Genomic DNA, 18,365 nt, shown 5'->3' with positions numbered 1-18,365 from the left:
ATTTCATGATTATTAAAAATCTGCGATAATTTTGTCATGAAGGGTTTTCAAAAATTAAGGAAGAGAAAACGGTCAATATGTATTTGGTAAGTAGAAAATGATACAGTAGCCAAAGGCTTACAAAGGTTATTATGTAAGGTTGCCATTCTTGTACACTTGTGTTTTGGTTTGCACTTTGCACCTCCTTACACTCAGCCGCACATGTCTGCCCTTTAACTTATGTTATTATTATTGTTGTTGTTGTTATCAATAATAAAAATAATAATAAATCATCTATATGTTATTTGCATATTTTTAATTGATTGTTTTCACATTTTCTATTTTATTTAGTCAAACTCTTCAAGCTTTCCAAATCCCTCCTGCTTGTTTTTAACTTTTTATGGCTGTCACTGTCGTCCACTAAATACAAAGCGGATTTGCTGTCATTGTAAAATTACTTGACATTACAACTAAGTACTGCTTTATTTTTTTTAATCCATATATTCAATGAATCTCTCTGTTTATGTCATCTTGCCTACTTTTTCTAACGCTTGCTGTTGCTCTTATTTTGAAGGCCGAGTTCCCCTCTCTTCCTGTATCTCCCGGCCTAAGCGCGTGCGTCTTGACCCGCCTCTTGTTGCCGCTGCTGAGCGCACAGTGAAGCGCTCCTCTGTCCGTGTGCTGTCACCGCTCATCATTTAGTCCACCGTGCCTCGGGTCCGGCGCTGTCATCTGGAATGAGGCGGTGTGGTGTGTCGTATCGGACGGACTCCTTGACACTGCGCACATTCTCTTCTTCGTCCCTGCGGAAGATGGTGGCTGGCGGCTAATTCCAACTTCTTACTCCTTGGAGGTCCCTTATCCCCCCCCCCTCGCCTGAAGCGCACTGAAATCAGTTGGTGAGTGTTCGTCGTTGAGCACATATACCTACACTTGTTCTGCTCCACAGGTAGGACAGCAGACTGTTGCCTGCTCATGTGCCTCCGAGGCTGACTGCAGGAGAGCTGCTGGTTCCATAGATTAAAGGCATGCTGGAGCCATTATGTGCGCCGAAAGTGATTAAAAAAGAGAGAGAGAAAGCAACAGGAGCATCGACTTATCTACCAGCATTCACATCTGGCACCAGCTGAAGGCTCGTTCAAACCGAACAGCACCTTATTGTAAACGTTGACAGGTGTCAACTCCAGCAGCCTACCTGTCAACTCCGTATGAGCTGGTAGCACTGAGCGCATCAGCTGTTCACATAAAAATGCCACAGGCTCCCAGCAGCGAGGTTGATGGTAGCTGGATTATCTGCTTTGGTTTATTAAAAGGTGGGTAAACTGTGACCTTCAGGCATGAAGTGTTGGGATAATTCTCAGGCTGCGTTAAAAATGATTGAAAACATGGATAAATGTTCGCAGGAGAACAGGCTTTTGGTTTCATTTTAAAGGACACCTTTTTTTCATAAGGATACAGATACATAATCTACCACAAACATCACTACAAGAGGCTTGAAACTCTAAACCTTCACTAAAATTAATCTTTTATAATGCTTCATACCTGCCTGTTATATATTAACAGGTGACACTGTTAAACCCTTTAATCTACTAAACTCTTAATAGCCTTGCTATGTTTGTCCTTATCCTCAGCACACCGTCATTTCACATTCATATGAGTTTCAGACCTCCCTAGTGAGCAAAGGGCCTTGAACAAGCCTCAGTCTTTATGCTTTGGTGAAGCTAAACATGTTCCCAAAAACAGCTCAGGATTTAAAACCCTATCTGCCTGCCTCTCTGTGTTGCATCGTCTTGCACGAGCTCTGTAGTGAATCTTAGTTGTACAATGTCAGGTAAAGAAATTGCAGTCCGGGGTCGGCCTGGGTGTTAGCAGAGCCTTGCTATTTTTCATAGTCATTTTAGCTCCGAGGCACTTGGTTTCAATTTATGATTTCACCCTGTGTTAATTACATCACCATGAGGTCATGTTTGAGAATCAGCCTCAGTTCTTTTTTTTTGGTCTCTGTGATGCAGTGATACCTGTCAATCACGCTGTGTGGGCAATGCGGTCTCAAACCAGTGGCTCCCTTTGTTTTTGACAAAACCACTAAAGGAATGTGAAAATTAAACTCTTGATTTTGCTGAACCTCAATAGCAGTGGATGTAGACACATATATAGTTTGTCTTCATTAAATTAAAATTGACTATTTTCAAAGCTGTTGGGCTGCTATTTGTTATGAAATGGAATACTTTTAATTTTATTTGTTCTTGGACAGGTAAGGCTCAAAGTGGCCCGCAGAGCTTTCTAGTTACTCTATTTCAATGTGGGCCAACACATTTTTTCTTAAAATAATCAAATATTGCAGTGATTATAGTTAATAATTTTATAAAGTGTTAAATAATCCTCCTAACCAGACCAGCCAACTGCAGAATAGTCACATGTGGTAGAATATTAATATATATCGATAGGTTAATTTATACTTAATAGGCGGTGGCGACTTCATTAAGATAAGATTAGACCTTAGAGTACAAAGCTCCTTGAGGCAACTGTTGTTGTCATTTGACACTGTATAAATAAAAGTGAATTGAATTAGACAGCATGTACTTTATTTATTCCAACATCGGAAAATTTGTTACAGCAGTTAAACTTTTTTTGAGACAATAGACATGGCTTAATAAGCAGGTATTATAACGCTCCATTATGTCTCAAGGCTCCGTACTTTTTCTTTTTTTATGTCAGAAATTGTTGTAAAATAGCGCTTTTGTAAAGATTACCAAACCCTGCTCGTGTTGTTATTATTTTTTATTCATTTATTTTTGAGTTTTGGTCGTGTTCATTGTAACTTATTCGTTCTTCTACAAAAGGAATCCTTTTGATGTTAAAAAAAAGACCTATTGTAACCTTTTATACTGTATAGTCACAGCAGTGTTGGCAAACAACTGCCTCAGCAAGATTAGCATTTATCTAAAGTTGTGTTTCTAGCTATTTGAAGAATATTGTCATTACTTAGTGGGGCTGTTTAGGTTTCATTCAACTCCCAGTATGATACCAGAAATTTGGAAGTGGGTAACAGTTGCGTAATTCTCGGTTTAAAACAAAAAATAGAGCCGATCTGATTTTTATTGGTAGGCCAGTATTATTGACTGATGTTAACTATTTGCTGATCTATTTGCTAATAAGGGAACATTTTACATTGTACATTATTTTATGTTGTACAGTTTTCCACCAGAGGGCACTCAGCAGTATTAGGAAAACATACGTTTGCAACCCCATACATAAACACAACAACCAGCTGAATGGAGAGCGTCAAAGAGTATAGTACACATAACAAATGTTAGGGAAATCTGTTTATGTTTTGTGTGTCTAAAAGAGCAAAAAAACCAAAACCTGGCTGATATATTAGAATATTTTGGATTTTTAAAATCACCAAATATTGTTACTGACATTGATCTTAAAAATCCTATATACATATAATCCTATATACATTGGGCTTTAACCTAAATGGCAAATGAATTCCATTTTATGACAGAAACCTGGGTAATGAACAGCATCTATCTTAGGTTATGAGCTACTAGTAACTTGGCCTAAACTGTCACAATCAGCAGGGCGGACTGTGTGTAGAGTGAAGGATGGACCCAAATGCAGACGGAAACAAAATGTGAAACATGACTTGAATAACAGAAAACGAGCCATTTATTGAGGCTGGCAAAATAACTGTAAACAAAAGTCAAAATGCAAGGCTAACAATAAACTAAACTGGGTGAGCTAAATTAACTAAAAACCTACAACAGGAACGTGGACTTGACATGAGGAAACTTGACACAACTTCTTGGCTTGCAAACAAAGCAGACGATCTGACAATGACACACTGAAAACAGAGGACTTAAATACACAGGAGGTGATTAGGGGAAGTGGGAACACATGGAGGAATAGCTGACTGACATGAGCCTAATGACAGGACAGGGGAAGTGAAACTAAATACAATGAACAAAGAACACACGACTCCTTCAAAATAAAACAGGAAACACTGAAACTAGACATGACAACACAGGCTTAACAGACCTAACACGTGATGAACGATACAAGAACTCAAACATAGAAACCAAGGAAACAATAAATAATAACTGCCTTTCCTTAACTAAAGCTAAATAGGAATGACACTAACTAATCACAAATCTAAAATGAGACAAATACAAAATGAACTCAGAGCGCTGGGTCAGAGACCCAGGCTGTGACATAAACAAGATACTTTTATTCTTGTTCATGCTCTGCCAACTCTGGTCAGAGCAGATAGTTATTGTGCTTGTGATATTCCAAACATGTGTTGCCACCTAGGAAGTTGCAGAATACCCTCTGGTAATTTGTTGAATGCTGGTGCCAATAGATCACCAAATAGCTAAGATCACCCAATAATATCGGTCTGCCAATAAATCAGTCAGGCTCTACTTTTTGCTAAACACAGTATCAATGAGAGCAGTGCGAATAAACCAAAACAAATGAACAGCGAAACCAAAACAAGTAGCTAAAATAGGCTCAAAAGCTTTGTAAAGCTGCTTACATTAGGGGTGTCGCTTTTAACATATGTTGTTGGCTTACATTTAGCTTTAAATGAATTGACCATTTTGTTACATTAAAACAAATCTTTCTTAAATAGTGATCATACCAGCTCTGATGATGGTAAAATACAAAAACATAAAAGTTTCGAATCTTTTCAAATGTACTTGTGTAAGCATTATACGATGCAGGACTGGAAGGATTGTACTGCATCCTGGTCTTTCTTGAGAATCAGTCTTCACATCACTTTGTTTTAACATTGATGATGGCCGACAGATGATAGCATCACACCATACTCTCCTCCCACCCGTTGTGATTTCGCAGTCCCAGAAGTGCCAGATGTGGTTTGTTGCTCAGTCCTTTATCAGTAACTTCCTGAACAGTTCCAGTCAGCATAATTTTATCTTTTACAAGGACCAAGCATGCCAATGTTATCAGTAATCAGGTGACTGCTCTACCTATAAAACTGTTTAATCTTCAGTGGCCTCCACTTTGCTGAGCAGCTTATCATCAGCTCTTATCTAACAGTTCCTCTCATTAAAAGCCAAGACTGAGTAAGAACTAGCGTGTATCGAAGTTTAAGCAACACTGATGATCTTTAGACCAAAGATATTAAAAGCTGATGTGTTGTGTTGAGCAAAATTCTGTAATAATTCTCAAAACTTGAGCATTTTGTTGGCAAAAAGATTGGAGGGATTAGTTTACAATATATGATAAGTGGACTGGTTTTTATATAGCAATTTTCTACTTGAGCACTAAAAACACACTTTAGATTGATTCTCAACAGCAACTTTAATGACTAATTTATTATAGATTACGCATAACAAATTTACAGTATGGAGGTTAGCTATAAGCCATTTATCAAGTTAAAATGCACCATTGTCGGTAGTTCTAGTGTTTAGGTTTTTTTTAAATGTAATTAGTTAGTCTAACAAGGTAGTCCTGCTGCTAATACCACAGATTGTTTTAGAGGTGGGAGAAAATGTCATACTTAGCCATACTGCTAAAATATTGCAATACTTTTATGAGATTAAAAGTTAGATTAAAAATTGCTGTTATTCTAAAAGGTTCATCCACCAATTTAACCCACTAGTGCAGGGGTGGGCAATTCCAGGCCCCGAGGGCCGGTGTCCTGCAGGTTTTAGATCTCACCTTGGGTCAACACACCTGAATCACATGATTAGTTCGTTACCAGGCCTCTGGGGAACTTCAGAACATGTTGAGGACCTAATTTAGCAATTTAAATCAGCTGTGTTGGTTCAAGGACACATCTAAAACCTGCAGGGACACTGGCCCTCGAGGCCTGGAGTTGCCCACCCCTGAACTAGAGTCACTATTTAATAACTTATAGTGGTGGCATTTATCATCTTGCAGTAAAGAAGATGAAACTCAGAGGTTGTAAATGGCAAACAGCAGGAGAAAGCTAACAACGGAGCCACTAAACTAATCCGATGCATTATTAAAACTGAATGATAACGATAGACACACACACCAATACCATAATGGAGTAATGACATCATGGCTCTTTGACTTTTTGGAGATATTGTTTTCTTATTGGGTTATACAGATATTTTAATATGTAAGTAACAATACTGTAACCGAAAGGACCCGACGCGACTCAGAAGCTCACGCTTTGCTTTTTATTATATTCACAGTGTTTCTGTGGCTTCAACACTTTGCAGTGCTCACTGCTCCGACTTTGCACCGGTTCTTTGCTCCAGCAGCTCTCTCCTCCTCTGCGGCCTGGCCGCTACTGAAATAGGGAAGGCATGTTTAGATGATGCTTGCTGGCTGTGAAAACCAACCTTCCCTGACACCACACTCTGAACCCGCTGCTCCACTCCTTCCCTGCAGCTGAGCCACAAACCACACCAGCCACAAATACATTTAAATAATAATTGTTATAAAAATGTTTATGATAAAAAACACATATATACACTCACAAATGACATGTTCATCAGAATATTAAGTACGCTAATGATCAATCAGACTTTATTTATGCAGCACTTTGCAAAAAAATCAACTTGGCTCAGAGTGTTATAAGTAACTGACAAAACCTTGACAAAAAAATCAATGCATTTAGAAATGACTGTATCCACAAAACTGATGAATCTAATTTTGAAAATGATCAGCTTGTTTCAATTTTAGTTTATTTTTATTTATATAGTTGCTTCAAAGCATTTTATATCGGAAGATAAAGAACCTACAACCTTAAAGAGAAAACTCCAACAATCAGACATTCCTTTATAACAAACCTTTTGGCAACGGCGGGAAGAAAGAACTCCCTTTTAACAGGAAGAAACCTCTAGCAGAACTTGACTCGGAGAAGGGCAGCCATGACAAGTGATAGTTATCCTGCTGGAGACACTTTGTTAACTTCTTTTAGCCCTTTGAGATTTAATAACTCTAACCCTATGTTTTGGAGATGGAAAAAACAAAATTTGGAAAAAAAAATTCAATAGCAGCACCCCCCCTCAGTTTGGAAAGGATTACAAATCTATTAGGGTTTGAGTATCCCGCAAACCAAGATGAGAGCAATGATCCATAAACGGAAAGCTTTGAACTGAGGTAAACCTTCTCAGGAGTGACCAGCCTACCAAAATTATCCCAAGTATGCATCAACAAGTCATCCAGGAATTCACAAAAGAACCCAGAACAACGTCAAAAAAAATTTCTGACCTCTCATGCCTCTGTCACAGGTGAATGTTCATGATTCAACAATAAGAAAGAGGGTGGACAAAATTACCATCCATGGAAGAGTGTCTGAGGTCTGTTTCATTTTTCGGAAGCTTTCTGTTACATCTGACATGAAACTAACAAAGAATTTTATAAAAAATAACATCACACCAACAGTTAAACATGGTGGTGGTAGTGTGATCTAGGGATACTTTGCTGCTTCATGACCTGGACAACTTGCCATAATTGATGGAACCACGAGTTCTGCTCTCTACCAGAAATTCGTAAAGGGGAATGCCCAGAATGTTTCAGTGAGACTTATGCTCTGGCCCTTCTACAATTTCATAGCTTAAGAGTGAAAGTAAAGGACCACATGTTGTTTTGAAGCTGCGATGTGTGAACACATCTGCTGTCTGCCTTAAATTTGTGCTCGAAGATGGATGAAGTTTTGATGAAGATGGGCCCACTTTTAAAGTTGGAATTTCGACTCTCTGCTGCAAGAGAGAGACGACAACAGCTAACTGTCACCTGTCGCTAACAGTTTTACCACCAGGTGCTGAATGCAATTCCCATTGATTATGGGTTTTGCCTATTTGAGGTTGGAAGCAGTAATTCTCTGTGCAAAATGCAAGTCATTCATTATTCCTATGTATTGACCAGTGACCTATAAGAGTGTAGTCCAAGCCGCTACTTCTGTAAAGCCTGTTGCCCTTTACTGTGACCTATGGCTTGCTGCCATTTAGCTGCTGCTACTTTTATCTTTCTGCCATTAAAACATGTCAGTCAGTTCTTTTCCCACCTGGCTGTGGAGGGCATATGAAATGGCAGGGATGTTTTGCTGAGATGCAGAGGACAGCAGATGATAATAGGAACAGAGGGTTGTGTTAGACTGTTCTGACCTCAACCTCTTCATGCCTGTTTTCACAGCAGCCTTGCCTGATGCAAGGCAGTGGGGTGGCAACAAAACTTCATAGCATGCCACTGCCTGACTCTATGGGAAAGGACGGGGGTTCATCAGTGTCATCTCTCCTGCTGCCAGCTTATCCATACTGATTAGATGGGAAGGGAACAGTCGATGAGATGGATGGTTTGCTATGGAGACAAAGGCTTTTTTGTAATTCCCAAGGCATCCATCAAATCCACAGGTCAATGACCCTATCAGTGTATCAGACCATACAATAGAATCCGCTGCTTCGTTTTTCTCTGTAATTATAGCGTGAGATGCTTACTGTCCCAGAAACGGGCACAGCATCTCAAAACAGTTTGTCAGACATCAACCATGTGACGAATTCATTCTGCTGATTGGTAAATGAAGAAGCTGTCAAAGAGTGAAAGGTTCAGATGCAGTTTGAATGGTGTTTCAGTGGCCACCATTGAGAAGGGTTTGGTTGAGGGGGCCTCGCTGTGGCTGTACCTGGCAACTTGGCACATTTGCATCTACGTATGGCAGCAAGGTGGAAGTATTAGAAAATCTTAAACGTTCAATTAAATCATTCTAATTTTTAACAGTTAAACCCACTGTAGATTTGTGATCTGTCCCGATTCTCAAAGGGAAAGAGAAGAGCTTTGACATCCATTACACAACTAATGTTCTTGAACAAATATTCATTGAACCTTCAAGAACTCAAAAGGTTTTTAGACTACTACTATTTCAATGTGAGAGTCTTTATTGAATACTTCTATTGTTTTTGGTAGTTGGCAACTGCCAACTGCTGGAGGTTGCTTGTTGTCACTATGTGAAAGTGGTTACAAAGCTATATAGTACTGTATGGAAGTCCTGCTTGGGATTGCTTTGGTAACTAGGAAATTTGCTCTGGTGCTAGGCAAAATAGATCACAAAGAGATTTGTGGTGCAGCACAAAAACAAAAAAATTGTTCCTGGGTTTCATTGCAGATTTTCAGCTTTCATGACCACTTGGTGGTTATTTGCCATCTCCTAGCAACCAAGATGATTATAAGGAGGTTTTTGGTGCAGTACTCTTTGCGATCATGTGACCAAGTTCCAGCAACCACATGCCAACCATTCTAGGAATACACATTTATCCCTAGCAAATGGGGGGTGCCAAGGGGTTAGCAACAAATGTTGCTCTGCTGCAGACACAGAATTGAACTGAATAAATTCAGCTGCTTAGATTGCCCTTTTTTGTTGTAGTCAGAACTGTTGATCAGTGTATTCTTACTAATGATGAAAATACTTAATTCTCTTAATCTGCTGCTCTCCTTGCCTTTGTGGGGCTTTATAGTACACTGTTTGGTATTGTGGTTCACCCTCACCTCCCTCATATTGTTATTTGTAGCTGATAGCTGTTTTCAAAAAGAGAAAAATCCACACACTCGCATCTTTCTGGTGTCAGATTAGGCTCTAAATGTGTCCATTTCTGGCACTTTGAAAACTGGAGATGTGCAGCTGTGCCAGTGTTATTTTTCTCTTTTGCTGTGTGTAGGGCTGGGCCATATTATACCGTTAACGGTAACACCGGTATAATGTTGGGCAACGATAAGAAAATGAAATATCGCGATAGAATATGGGTAAAACGCGCATGCGTAGTGCCTTTGTTTTCATACGCACATGGCGGTGACGGAGAATGAGAAGGGCGAAAGAATCGTTGAAGGAAACAGATGAACCAGAATTGGTTTGTAAAAATGCTGCAACTTCAGTGGTGTGGGACTGGTTTAGCTTTCGTCCGTCAGATACACAACAAAGCACTATTTTTGGTAGAGCATGCTAGCGGGCCGTCGTTATTACCGTGTTGTTTGGAAAATACGGCACACTTAAAATCAATCCTTTGATTTTTCTGAAAATCAACAGTGCCCCTTATAATCCCGTGTGCCTAATGTATGAATTCTGGTTGTGTTTACTGACCTCGAAATGATTTTATGTCGTACATGGCGCTCGAAAATCTGTCAACTGTTTTAGTACGACTTTGCTAAGCTACGAACCCGCACCACTTGATGGATTGTCGGAGCATTACGGCTATCGTAGGCAGGAGCCTCGCGGAGTGATACGTACTGTGCTTCAACATAATATTACCGCATTGTGTGTGTATAACGTCTTTTTAAGTTTTGTGGATATTATACATGGTTATGCTGAGGATATGTCGGCCAATTTCCACTGGAAATGCCTTTTGGTTAAACTGTCAGCAAGGAATTTGCACTGTTACATTTTTATATAACTTTAATGCACATAAAAAACAGCTGCTTGTTTAAGTGTAAATACATTGATGGGTTTTTTTTTTTTGCTCTAATAAAGTTGTGCAGTTGTAAAGTAATTTGTCTAGTGTCAATTATATTGTCAGTTATATCGTTATCGCAAATTTTCAAATGTATAATATTTTTATTATATATTTTATTACCAATATTTTTGGTCATATCGCCCTGCTCTAGCTGTGAAGGCTTTTTTCTGGAGAGACGGTTTGAAAATGCTGACCATTGTTCCTCTATTTAAACTATAGAACACATATACAGCCAATGACAGCCGTCCTTGCACTTTTCAATGTTGTGGATTCCTGATGTAGGTAAACAGGTTATATTTTAGCCCTATTTCATGTCTGGTCACTGAGATATAGTTGTTGTTGTTTTTTTCAGTAGAAGCTAAAGGAAATGCTGGGAAAATGCTCTTTGCTGATAAGTTTAAACTTCAGAATAGAAGTGGCTCTAACATCCTCCTCTATCACTGTTAGGTTAGAATTAGGAGGTCAGTGCAGCTTTAGTCACAAACAAACCCAACACAAAAGTGAGACGCCTCTGCTGACATAGGGTGACAGCTCTGTGTGCGCATGTGTGTTTGTGTGGACCAATGCCCCAATTGCCCGGGCAGCACATGTAGCTGCATCCGCCTGTGCCACATCGCTGCTGACACAACACTCTCTTCAGAGGATGCCTCAGGGTGGATGATGGCCTTGGTTGCACTTTGCAAAACAACAGGTTTTATGCCAATATATTGATATGACAGCAGTATGCACTGTCCTTCTTGCATCATGCATGTGCTGTGTAGCAATGGATATTACTAATTTAAGACTGTATACATACTATGTATCAACATTGGTTTTGGACTCTTGTTTAGAAAATAGTTAGCAAATAGCTAACTCTTAATATCACCAGTGGGATTATAAATGATAAACAAAAACCTATCATGTATCATGAGTATGCTAGTTATTCGGATGAATCGTTAATATATAGGGCAAAGGTCATGAAATAGAACTCACAGATTCCTAATCTGAGTCCAAAGGCTTAAAATGCTTTCTAATTCTTTCTGATCCATGTGCACCTTAGTTTGCTGTGGGAAAAAAGCATGTGCTCTGTTTCTGATTTAAAAAAAAAAATCAAACCAAACCTACTTGGCCCTATGTAAAAAGTAATTGCCCTCTAAAACTAATAACTGATTGTGCCACTGTGGGCAGAAAAAACTGTAGTCAAACATTTGTGATAACTTGCAACTTACTTAGTTGCAGAATTTTATATAATTTAGCCACATTGGTTATTTCTTGAGTTTTCGAGCCTGGACTTTTAATGGCTCTAAAATAAAAGTGGTTGAACGGCCAAATCAGAGGTAGACTTGTAAGTGTGTTTCAGATCATTGTCGTCTGAAGTGTACTTGAACTTTAGAACAGAAACTCATAGCCAGACATTCTCCTTTAGGAAGAGAGCAAAACTCATGGTTCCATCAGTTATAGCAAGTTGTCCGGGTCCTGAAGCAACAAAGCAGCTCCTGACCATCACACTACCACTACCATATTTGTCTCGTCTCTCTATATACTGTACTGTATATAGCAGAGATGACAATAAAGTTTACTTTGACTTTGACTGTTGGTATGGTGTTCGTTTGTGAAATGCAGAGAATATTTTCTCCGAATTCCTGGGGATTATCAAAAAGTTTTTTTGGCAAATGTGTTTGTATTCTTTTTCTTAATCAATAGTTTTAGTCTTGGAACTAAATTGTAGATGCCATTTTTTGCCCAGTCTCTTCCTTATCGTCGAGTCATGAACACTCACCTTAACCAAGAAAAAGCTAGGCTTGTAGTTTTTTAGATGTTGTTCTGGGTTCTTTTGTGACCTCCTAGGTGAGTGGTTGATGCACTCTTAGAGTAGTTTTTGCTAGGCTGGCCATCCTTAGGAGGGTTTGACACTGCTAAGTTTTCTCCAGTTTTGGATAATGGTTCTCACTGTTGTTTGCTGAAGTCCCAAAGCCTTAGAAGTAGTTTTTTTTTTAATCCAGATAGATGGATGACAGTAACGTTGTCTCTCATCTGTTAAGTTTCTTTAGATTGTGAAATAAGTGAGAAATTAGGAAAGGGCGAATATTTTTCACAGTACTGTATGTTTCCTTTGTTAATCTGTTTGCATGGGTTTTTACATGTTTATTTTTTTTTACCATGTTATTCCTGGAGGACTCCTCTAGAAGTTGGATCAAACTCTTAAAATTAATGCTTTTTTAATGACGTAACTCAAATAAGATAAGTATTATAAGTTGTAACATTAAGTTCAAAGACATCTATATTAGTGTAGTTGTAAGTTTAGTTTTCTTTTTTCTTTATTTCTTTAATCGATTATCCATTTCGATGTTGAAGCCTTTCATTGAATTACCAAATAAACAAATTGACGCTCACTTTCTGGCCAGATGTGTGGCAGCACTTCTGCTATCATTTAGTTTGTATTTAAAAAATAAAATGCAGACATAATGGTAAACATTAGTTTTTGACTCCCAGTGAAAATAGTTTTCTTTACAAATAACTCTCTCACTGAACTAACACAGCCAATCCCTCAACATGTTTGTACTCTCTGCTCATATTGCCTTCATGTTAAATATTTTTTTCTTTTTAAAGAACTTATTTTAACATTGAACTCAACAACAAATAAATCCTCCCTAACAGAGAAAGTAACGTCAAGGGCCAAATTGCTTTATATGTCTTTACATCAATATATGGGCCACAAGTAGCGGTGATGTGGGCTGGTAGTGGTCCTGGGCTGCGAGTTTGAGACCTCTGGTCTAAGTGGTTGATAACTTAAGAAAATTTGGTGGTTCATTAAAGGAATCATTGTGATTTTGTAAGCCATGTATACAGAAAAATGCAGTAAAGATGGGGACATCCTTACTTTTAGTTGATGGTATGGGTCAAGCTCCAGTGTTGAACCTTACATTTGTCACTAAATACAAAATGCGGATACCCTTAAATTAATATTTACAATGAAGGCTTTTCATTAAAAGTTGCACAGTAACCCTGACATCATCAGAATTATTAAATGGCCTGTATTTGTATAGCGCTTTACTAGTCCCTAAGGGCCCCAAAGCGCTTTACACATCCAGTCATCCACCCATTCACACACACATTCACACACTGGTGATGGCAAGCTACGTTGTAGCCACAGCCACCCTGGGGCGCACTGACAGAGGTGAAGCTGCCGGACACTGGCGCCACCGGGCCCTCTGACCACCACCAGTAGGCAACGGGTGAAGTGTCTTGCCCAAGGACACAACGACCGAGACTGTCCAAGCCAGGGCTCGAACCGGCAACCTTCCGATTACAAGGCGAACTCCTTCTTCTGTTACAAGAAATCAAGATGATGAAACACTTTTCACAACCTGAGTAGAATTCCTACTTAGAAGATAGATAATGTGTGTGTTGACCTGTAAAGGGCAAGTAAAGATCATGCACCGAAGCCACCAATCCATTCTCACCTTCACTTAGTCTAATTAGAAACACCACAGAGATCAATAGCAACAGTTGTGTAATGAATGGTGAAATGCAAAAAATAGGTCATTGCGTAGGGTTTGACAATGTGATTTTCTAATGTTTGACCTTTCCAATGGATCAAATTGCGGAGCTTATTTACGCGCGGTCGAGATCAGTTCTTAATTAGAACGTGACGTCCAAAAGTCGTACTTCCCCCAAAACAGTCTGTTCTTCAGATCATCCCCAAAGCTTTTGCCAGCACTGCCTGCCAGCCATTCTCTACAGCTTTCTGTCAAGTGCGCTAATTGCTGTAAATAGCTGGGTGTTCTGTTGTTATGATTGACCCTTCTGAAAAGCTGCTCAATCTGTCTCATATTTGACAAAGTGGAGCCCATTTTATGAGCCTCGTTTTATAGAAAGGCTTGTTTTTGTTGCCACTGCACATTAAACATGGTTAATAACAGAGAAGGTGGTTTGCTTAAAAGGGCTTTGATGTGAAGTACTACTTGAACTTTACCAGTAAAAGTATAGCTGAATGATATAAAAATCCTTGTTATGTTGTGGATACTTCCTGAAACTCTGTTAGGACTGAATGATTGTGATACTGAAGTCCTTGTTTTTCCTCGTGAAGGATATACACCTTTCTCATCCTGCTATCTCAACTTTCCAGTCTTTGATGTCACATATGAAGTTTCTTATGACTGATCCAACATTTGGATGATATACTGGTCCATGCTGAGTTTATCGGCTTGAGACTCATCATAATCCTGCTTAGGTGATTACAAAGAACGAACAAACACATGTGTGCTTTGTATAATTCTAAATGATGAGTTTCCTTTAACACTGAGGATGCACCAGTAAACCAACTGTCGTTAGAGTGGTGGGCCTCTCATGTTAGCTTAAACATATCCCCACTGGCTCCCAGTGGGAAAGGGGCCTTTTCTCGTGTCACCTGAAACACGTAGTACTGGAATTCTTTTCCAAGTACCAGAAAATATGGAATTCCTAAATTATGATGTTAGGGCAAAGAGTCTAAGTAAGCCTTGATGACCCAGTGGACCCCCTACTTCTGTAGCCTTATAAAATATACAGTGATGAGCCAGCAGCAGATTTATTTTGTTTTATTTCTAACAGTACTATGTAGAAACAAAGAGCTCTTCCAACTGAAAATTTGACTCTAGGGCTTTAAGACGGCATTTATAATCATCTGCCAGATCTGTTAGACAATGCTCCTTGGCCTTGAATGTAACACTAGGTTACTACTTAACGAAGTAATCTACTTATTTCACTTTTGGAAAGGTTAAAAATAGAGAAGCACACTGCAAAATCTGTACCATGGCTAGAGTACAATGCACAGATCTGTGGCATGTGTAAAAATTCAAAGCTGAAATACCTGCCAAGCCTGGTTAGTCGCTTAGCTACAATTGGACAGTTCACTTGCCTGTGAAGTGAACTGTTTCACTTCACCTTCAGAAAGATTACCCTCTGAAATAACATGTACCATTAATATAGGGCCTTAAATGTGATTTATGTTTAGTAAATCATTCGTAGATGTTCTTTTTTGAATAAAGGGATAAGATGGGTTTCTGGCTTCCAGAAACCCCCCAGATTGTAAATTTTTTAAGAGATTTTGTGCACCATCCAAGTCATCCCGGTTTTTATGTACATGCTCACACTTGTAGCACAAGACCTTGACAGTTTCTGTTGCAAATTATCTACAAAGTAAAAGCCTACGCTGGTGAGTTTTCTGTCTGGTTTGTGAAACATAAAAGCAGGAAGCCTTGGTGAGATGACGGGGCGCTCGGATCAGCGGGAAAGACGGAAGATTTGCCTGGGATGTTTGTGAGATCTGAAAGGAGGCTGTGATCACACTGTCTCATTAGATCAGTCTCCCCTCTCCCTTTCCCCTCCATTTCTCTCTCTGTCTCTTTCTTCACTGCTGCTGCTTAGGAAGAAAAAGAAATATTGTAGCTTTTTGAAAACCAACTGCTGATATCAGTGTCATGCTTCACCTCCTCTACGCTCATAAATGCATGACCTTCTGTGCACCTGGTTTAATGTGATGATGAGGGCTATTTCCATCATTGCTTTGCTTAGTTTGGATTAAACGTATACCTTGATAGTTTTGCACTGTGTAATACTGCACGTCTTTATATTTCATCACTTTTGATTGTCTTTATCTTAAGACTACATGTCATGTAATCACATTTTTATTTTTATTAGAAAAAAACAAACATACAACTGCAGTTGAATGTTTCCTCCTCGGTTCCCCTCCTCCACTATATACTGTAGCTGCCTTCATAACAATGGTGCAGTTTCCATGGCAGCTACAGCATGTTAAGCTTTAGGATAACAGTTCAAAAAAAAGTCAGGAGAAGAACGGGGTCTAATCACAGGGTATGAGGAACTAAAAATAGCGAGGGACTTAATCCCAGGCATTATTTATTCATCTAAAACTTCTCGTGTCTGTGCCGGCTGTGTAAACATCACTTCTTTTGTAGCTCCTCTTCAGGCGGGCTGTTTTCCAGCCTAAACCCCCACAGTCTTACTGACTAATACGCTGACTATAGGAGAAGAGGGATGGACATATAGGGGTTGGATTTAGTGTGGTGACACAGTCTGTTGAGGGAAACTGCTTAAAAACTGCTCAGGATTAATATTTTACTGTTCCTCCTTCCTGAGCGAGCATGAGAGTCAGCGTAGCGGTGCACGTAACTATGAAAAACATCCGTACTGACAGCTAGCTGATGTGTAATTAAATATTTCTCTTGATGTTGCTGCAAATGGCGATAAAATGGCCTTATAATGTTACATTTAATCATTGCCAGCTCATATGCTATACTTGGTAAGAAGCTGTAGAGTGTGCAGTAGGTCTGCCTGTCACACTGCGAGAATGAGAGTGTGTTGTAGCTGAGCAGAGGTCAGCCTCAGGCAGCAGGCTCGGCCAGATTGCTGTGCACGGGGAAGAGAATCTATTATTGTCTCTTGTTTAGCGAGATGAACGCTTTGATGGATGTGACTTTGTAAAGTTACTACACTGAATTTGCCAGTTGATTAAATGGATTTTGCAGTGAAGAATATCATCGAGTTTAGGGAGTCCATCTACTTGAACTCAAATTTGAAGCACTTCATGTGAATATCTGTCTTTATCTGACTGCGTAAGTTATTAGTAAGGACAATCCCATTCTTTTCCAGCTCCGACGTCTTTTCTTGATAACGAGTAATTAAATTGGCAATGTTGTGAAAAAGTATTTCCTTAGGCAAAAAAAGTAAGAAATCAGGATAGGGGCAAATACTTTTACACAGCACTATATGGATGCACACAGATCAGGAATGTGAAAAACATTTTAACAACCTTTGCACTCAGATTATCAATGTGTAAGTCCAATTTCATGATCGTAGCCCTTTATGTCATTGGTTATCGCTGATGTTCCAACTGGTATAATCAAAAGTCCAAAGTGTGTCATTTCGGGGTTTTTTAACTTCTCTGAACAACATTGCAGAACCAAAAGACTTTAATATGCAATAAAAGTATGAAAATTTTGACTATAATGATAATTTTGTCTCAAAAAATTACTTTTATCCAATTTGTAGCCTGACATTTGTTTGTGTCAGCATGCAAACATTTACAGTGGCAAACAAAATAAAGAGAAAGAATTCAGGAAGGGGGCATAGTGCTTCTGTACTGTAATTAAACACTTAAGAGCTTTTTAATACAACCCACTTTCAAGCCTTCATACGTTGCTTTTATAAGTGCTTTTCTAACTGCCAAGGACACTTGGTCTTGTGGTCTGAAGAAGCCATGGATCAAATAATCAACTTTGTGAATAATTGGCAACCCTTTCTACCTCCTGAGTCAATGCCACCCTTGCTCCAGGTATCTGCAGATATTCAGTACCATCTGTTACCAGTGTTAAATTAATCAGCTGTATTCAGGACTTTCATTCGTTATGTTACCGTAACTGCAATAAAATCTCTTCAGCAGTTCTTATCCTCCACGTAATAAGAGGGAGTGAGAGAAACTGTCATAGAAAGCATTGCTGTCACAGCTTATTAGTCACATAAACTTACTTAACCATCCAGCATTTAGATTGGAACCAGACCTATATGTGCGCTAGATATGAGCTTGGAGAATAATTTTCACATCACAATCGTTAACCATTTTACAGCTCTGGCTATAATTTCCATTCATGGACAAAATAAGAAAGAATGAAGGTATCATCTGGTTAAATATGGTCAATTCAAATTTGGGTTGCTTTGAATTGCTTTGAGTTAAGTAACGTTTAATGGAGTGTTTTTACAGTTGCTGTATGTATGTATGTAATTTGGGGACACAGTGTCCTTATTTAGAATCAATTTCTAGTTCCCCTCGAGTGTCTTCAGTCATTGCACAGAGGAATGATTTTGTGGTTATGAGGTTATGTTGTCCTCGGTGGTTTATATGGTTCCATTTAGAGAAATGGTGTCTGTTCTATTTAATGGGGAAAAAAAAGAGAGATTTGTGCC

The 18,365-nt window shown here is 39.0% G+C and overlaps 1 protein-coding gene across 1 annotated transcript in view; it reads left to right on the top strand.

The window, feature by feature from the left end:
* The first annotated feature begins 541 nt into the window (after positions 1 to 541).
* LOC118454527 (cAMP-dependent protein kinase inhibitor beta) overlaps positions 542 to 18,365 on the top strand; it is a 31,086-nt gene continuing 13,262 nt past the window's right edge. The window contains exon 1 of the mRNA XM_035909718.2: positions 542 to 878. The gene's annotated coding sequence lies outside the window, so the exon portion shown is untranslated. The remainder of the gene's footprint in view (positions 879 to 18,365) is intronic.

This window comes from Neolamprologus brichardi, chromosome 22, assembly GCF_056152115.1.
Source record: "Neolamprologus brichardi isolate AB-2024 chromosome 22, ASM5615211v1, whole genome shotgun sequence".
NCBI classification, from domain to species: domain Eukaryota; kingdom Metazoa; phylum Chordata; class Actinopteri; order Cichliformes; family Cichlidae; genus Neolamprologus; species Neolamprologus brichardi.
This window is presented reverse-complemented; position numbering and strand designations above follow the sequence as displayed.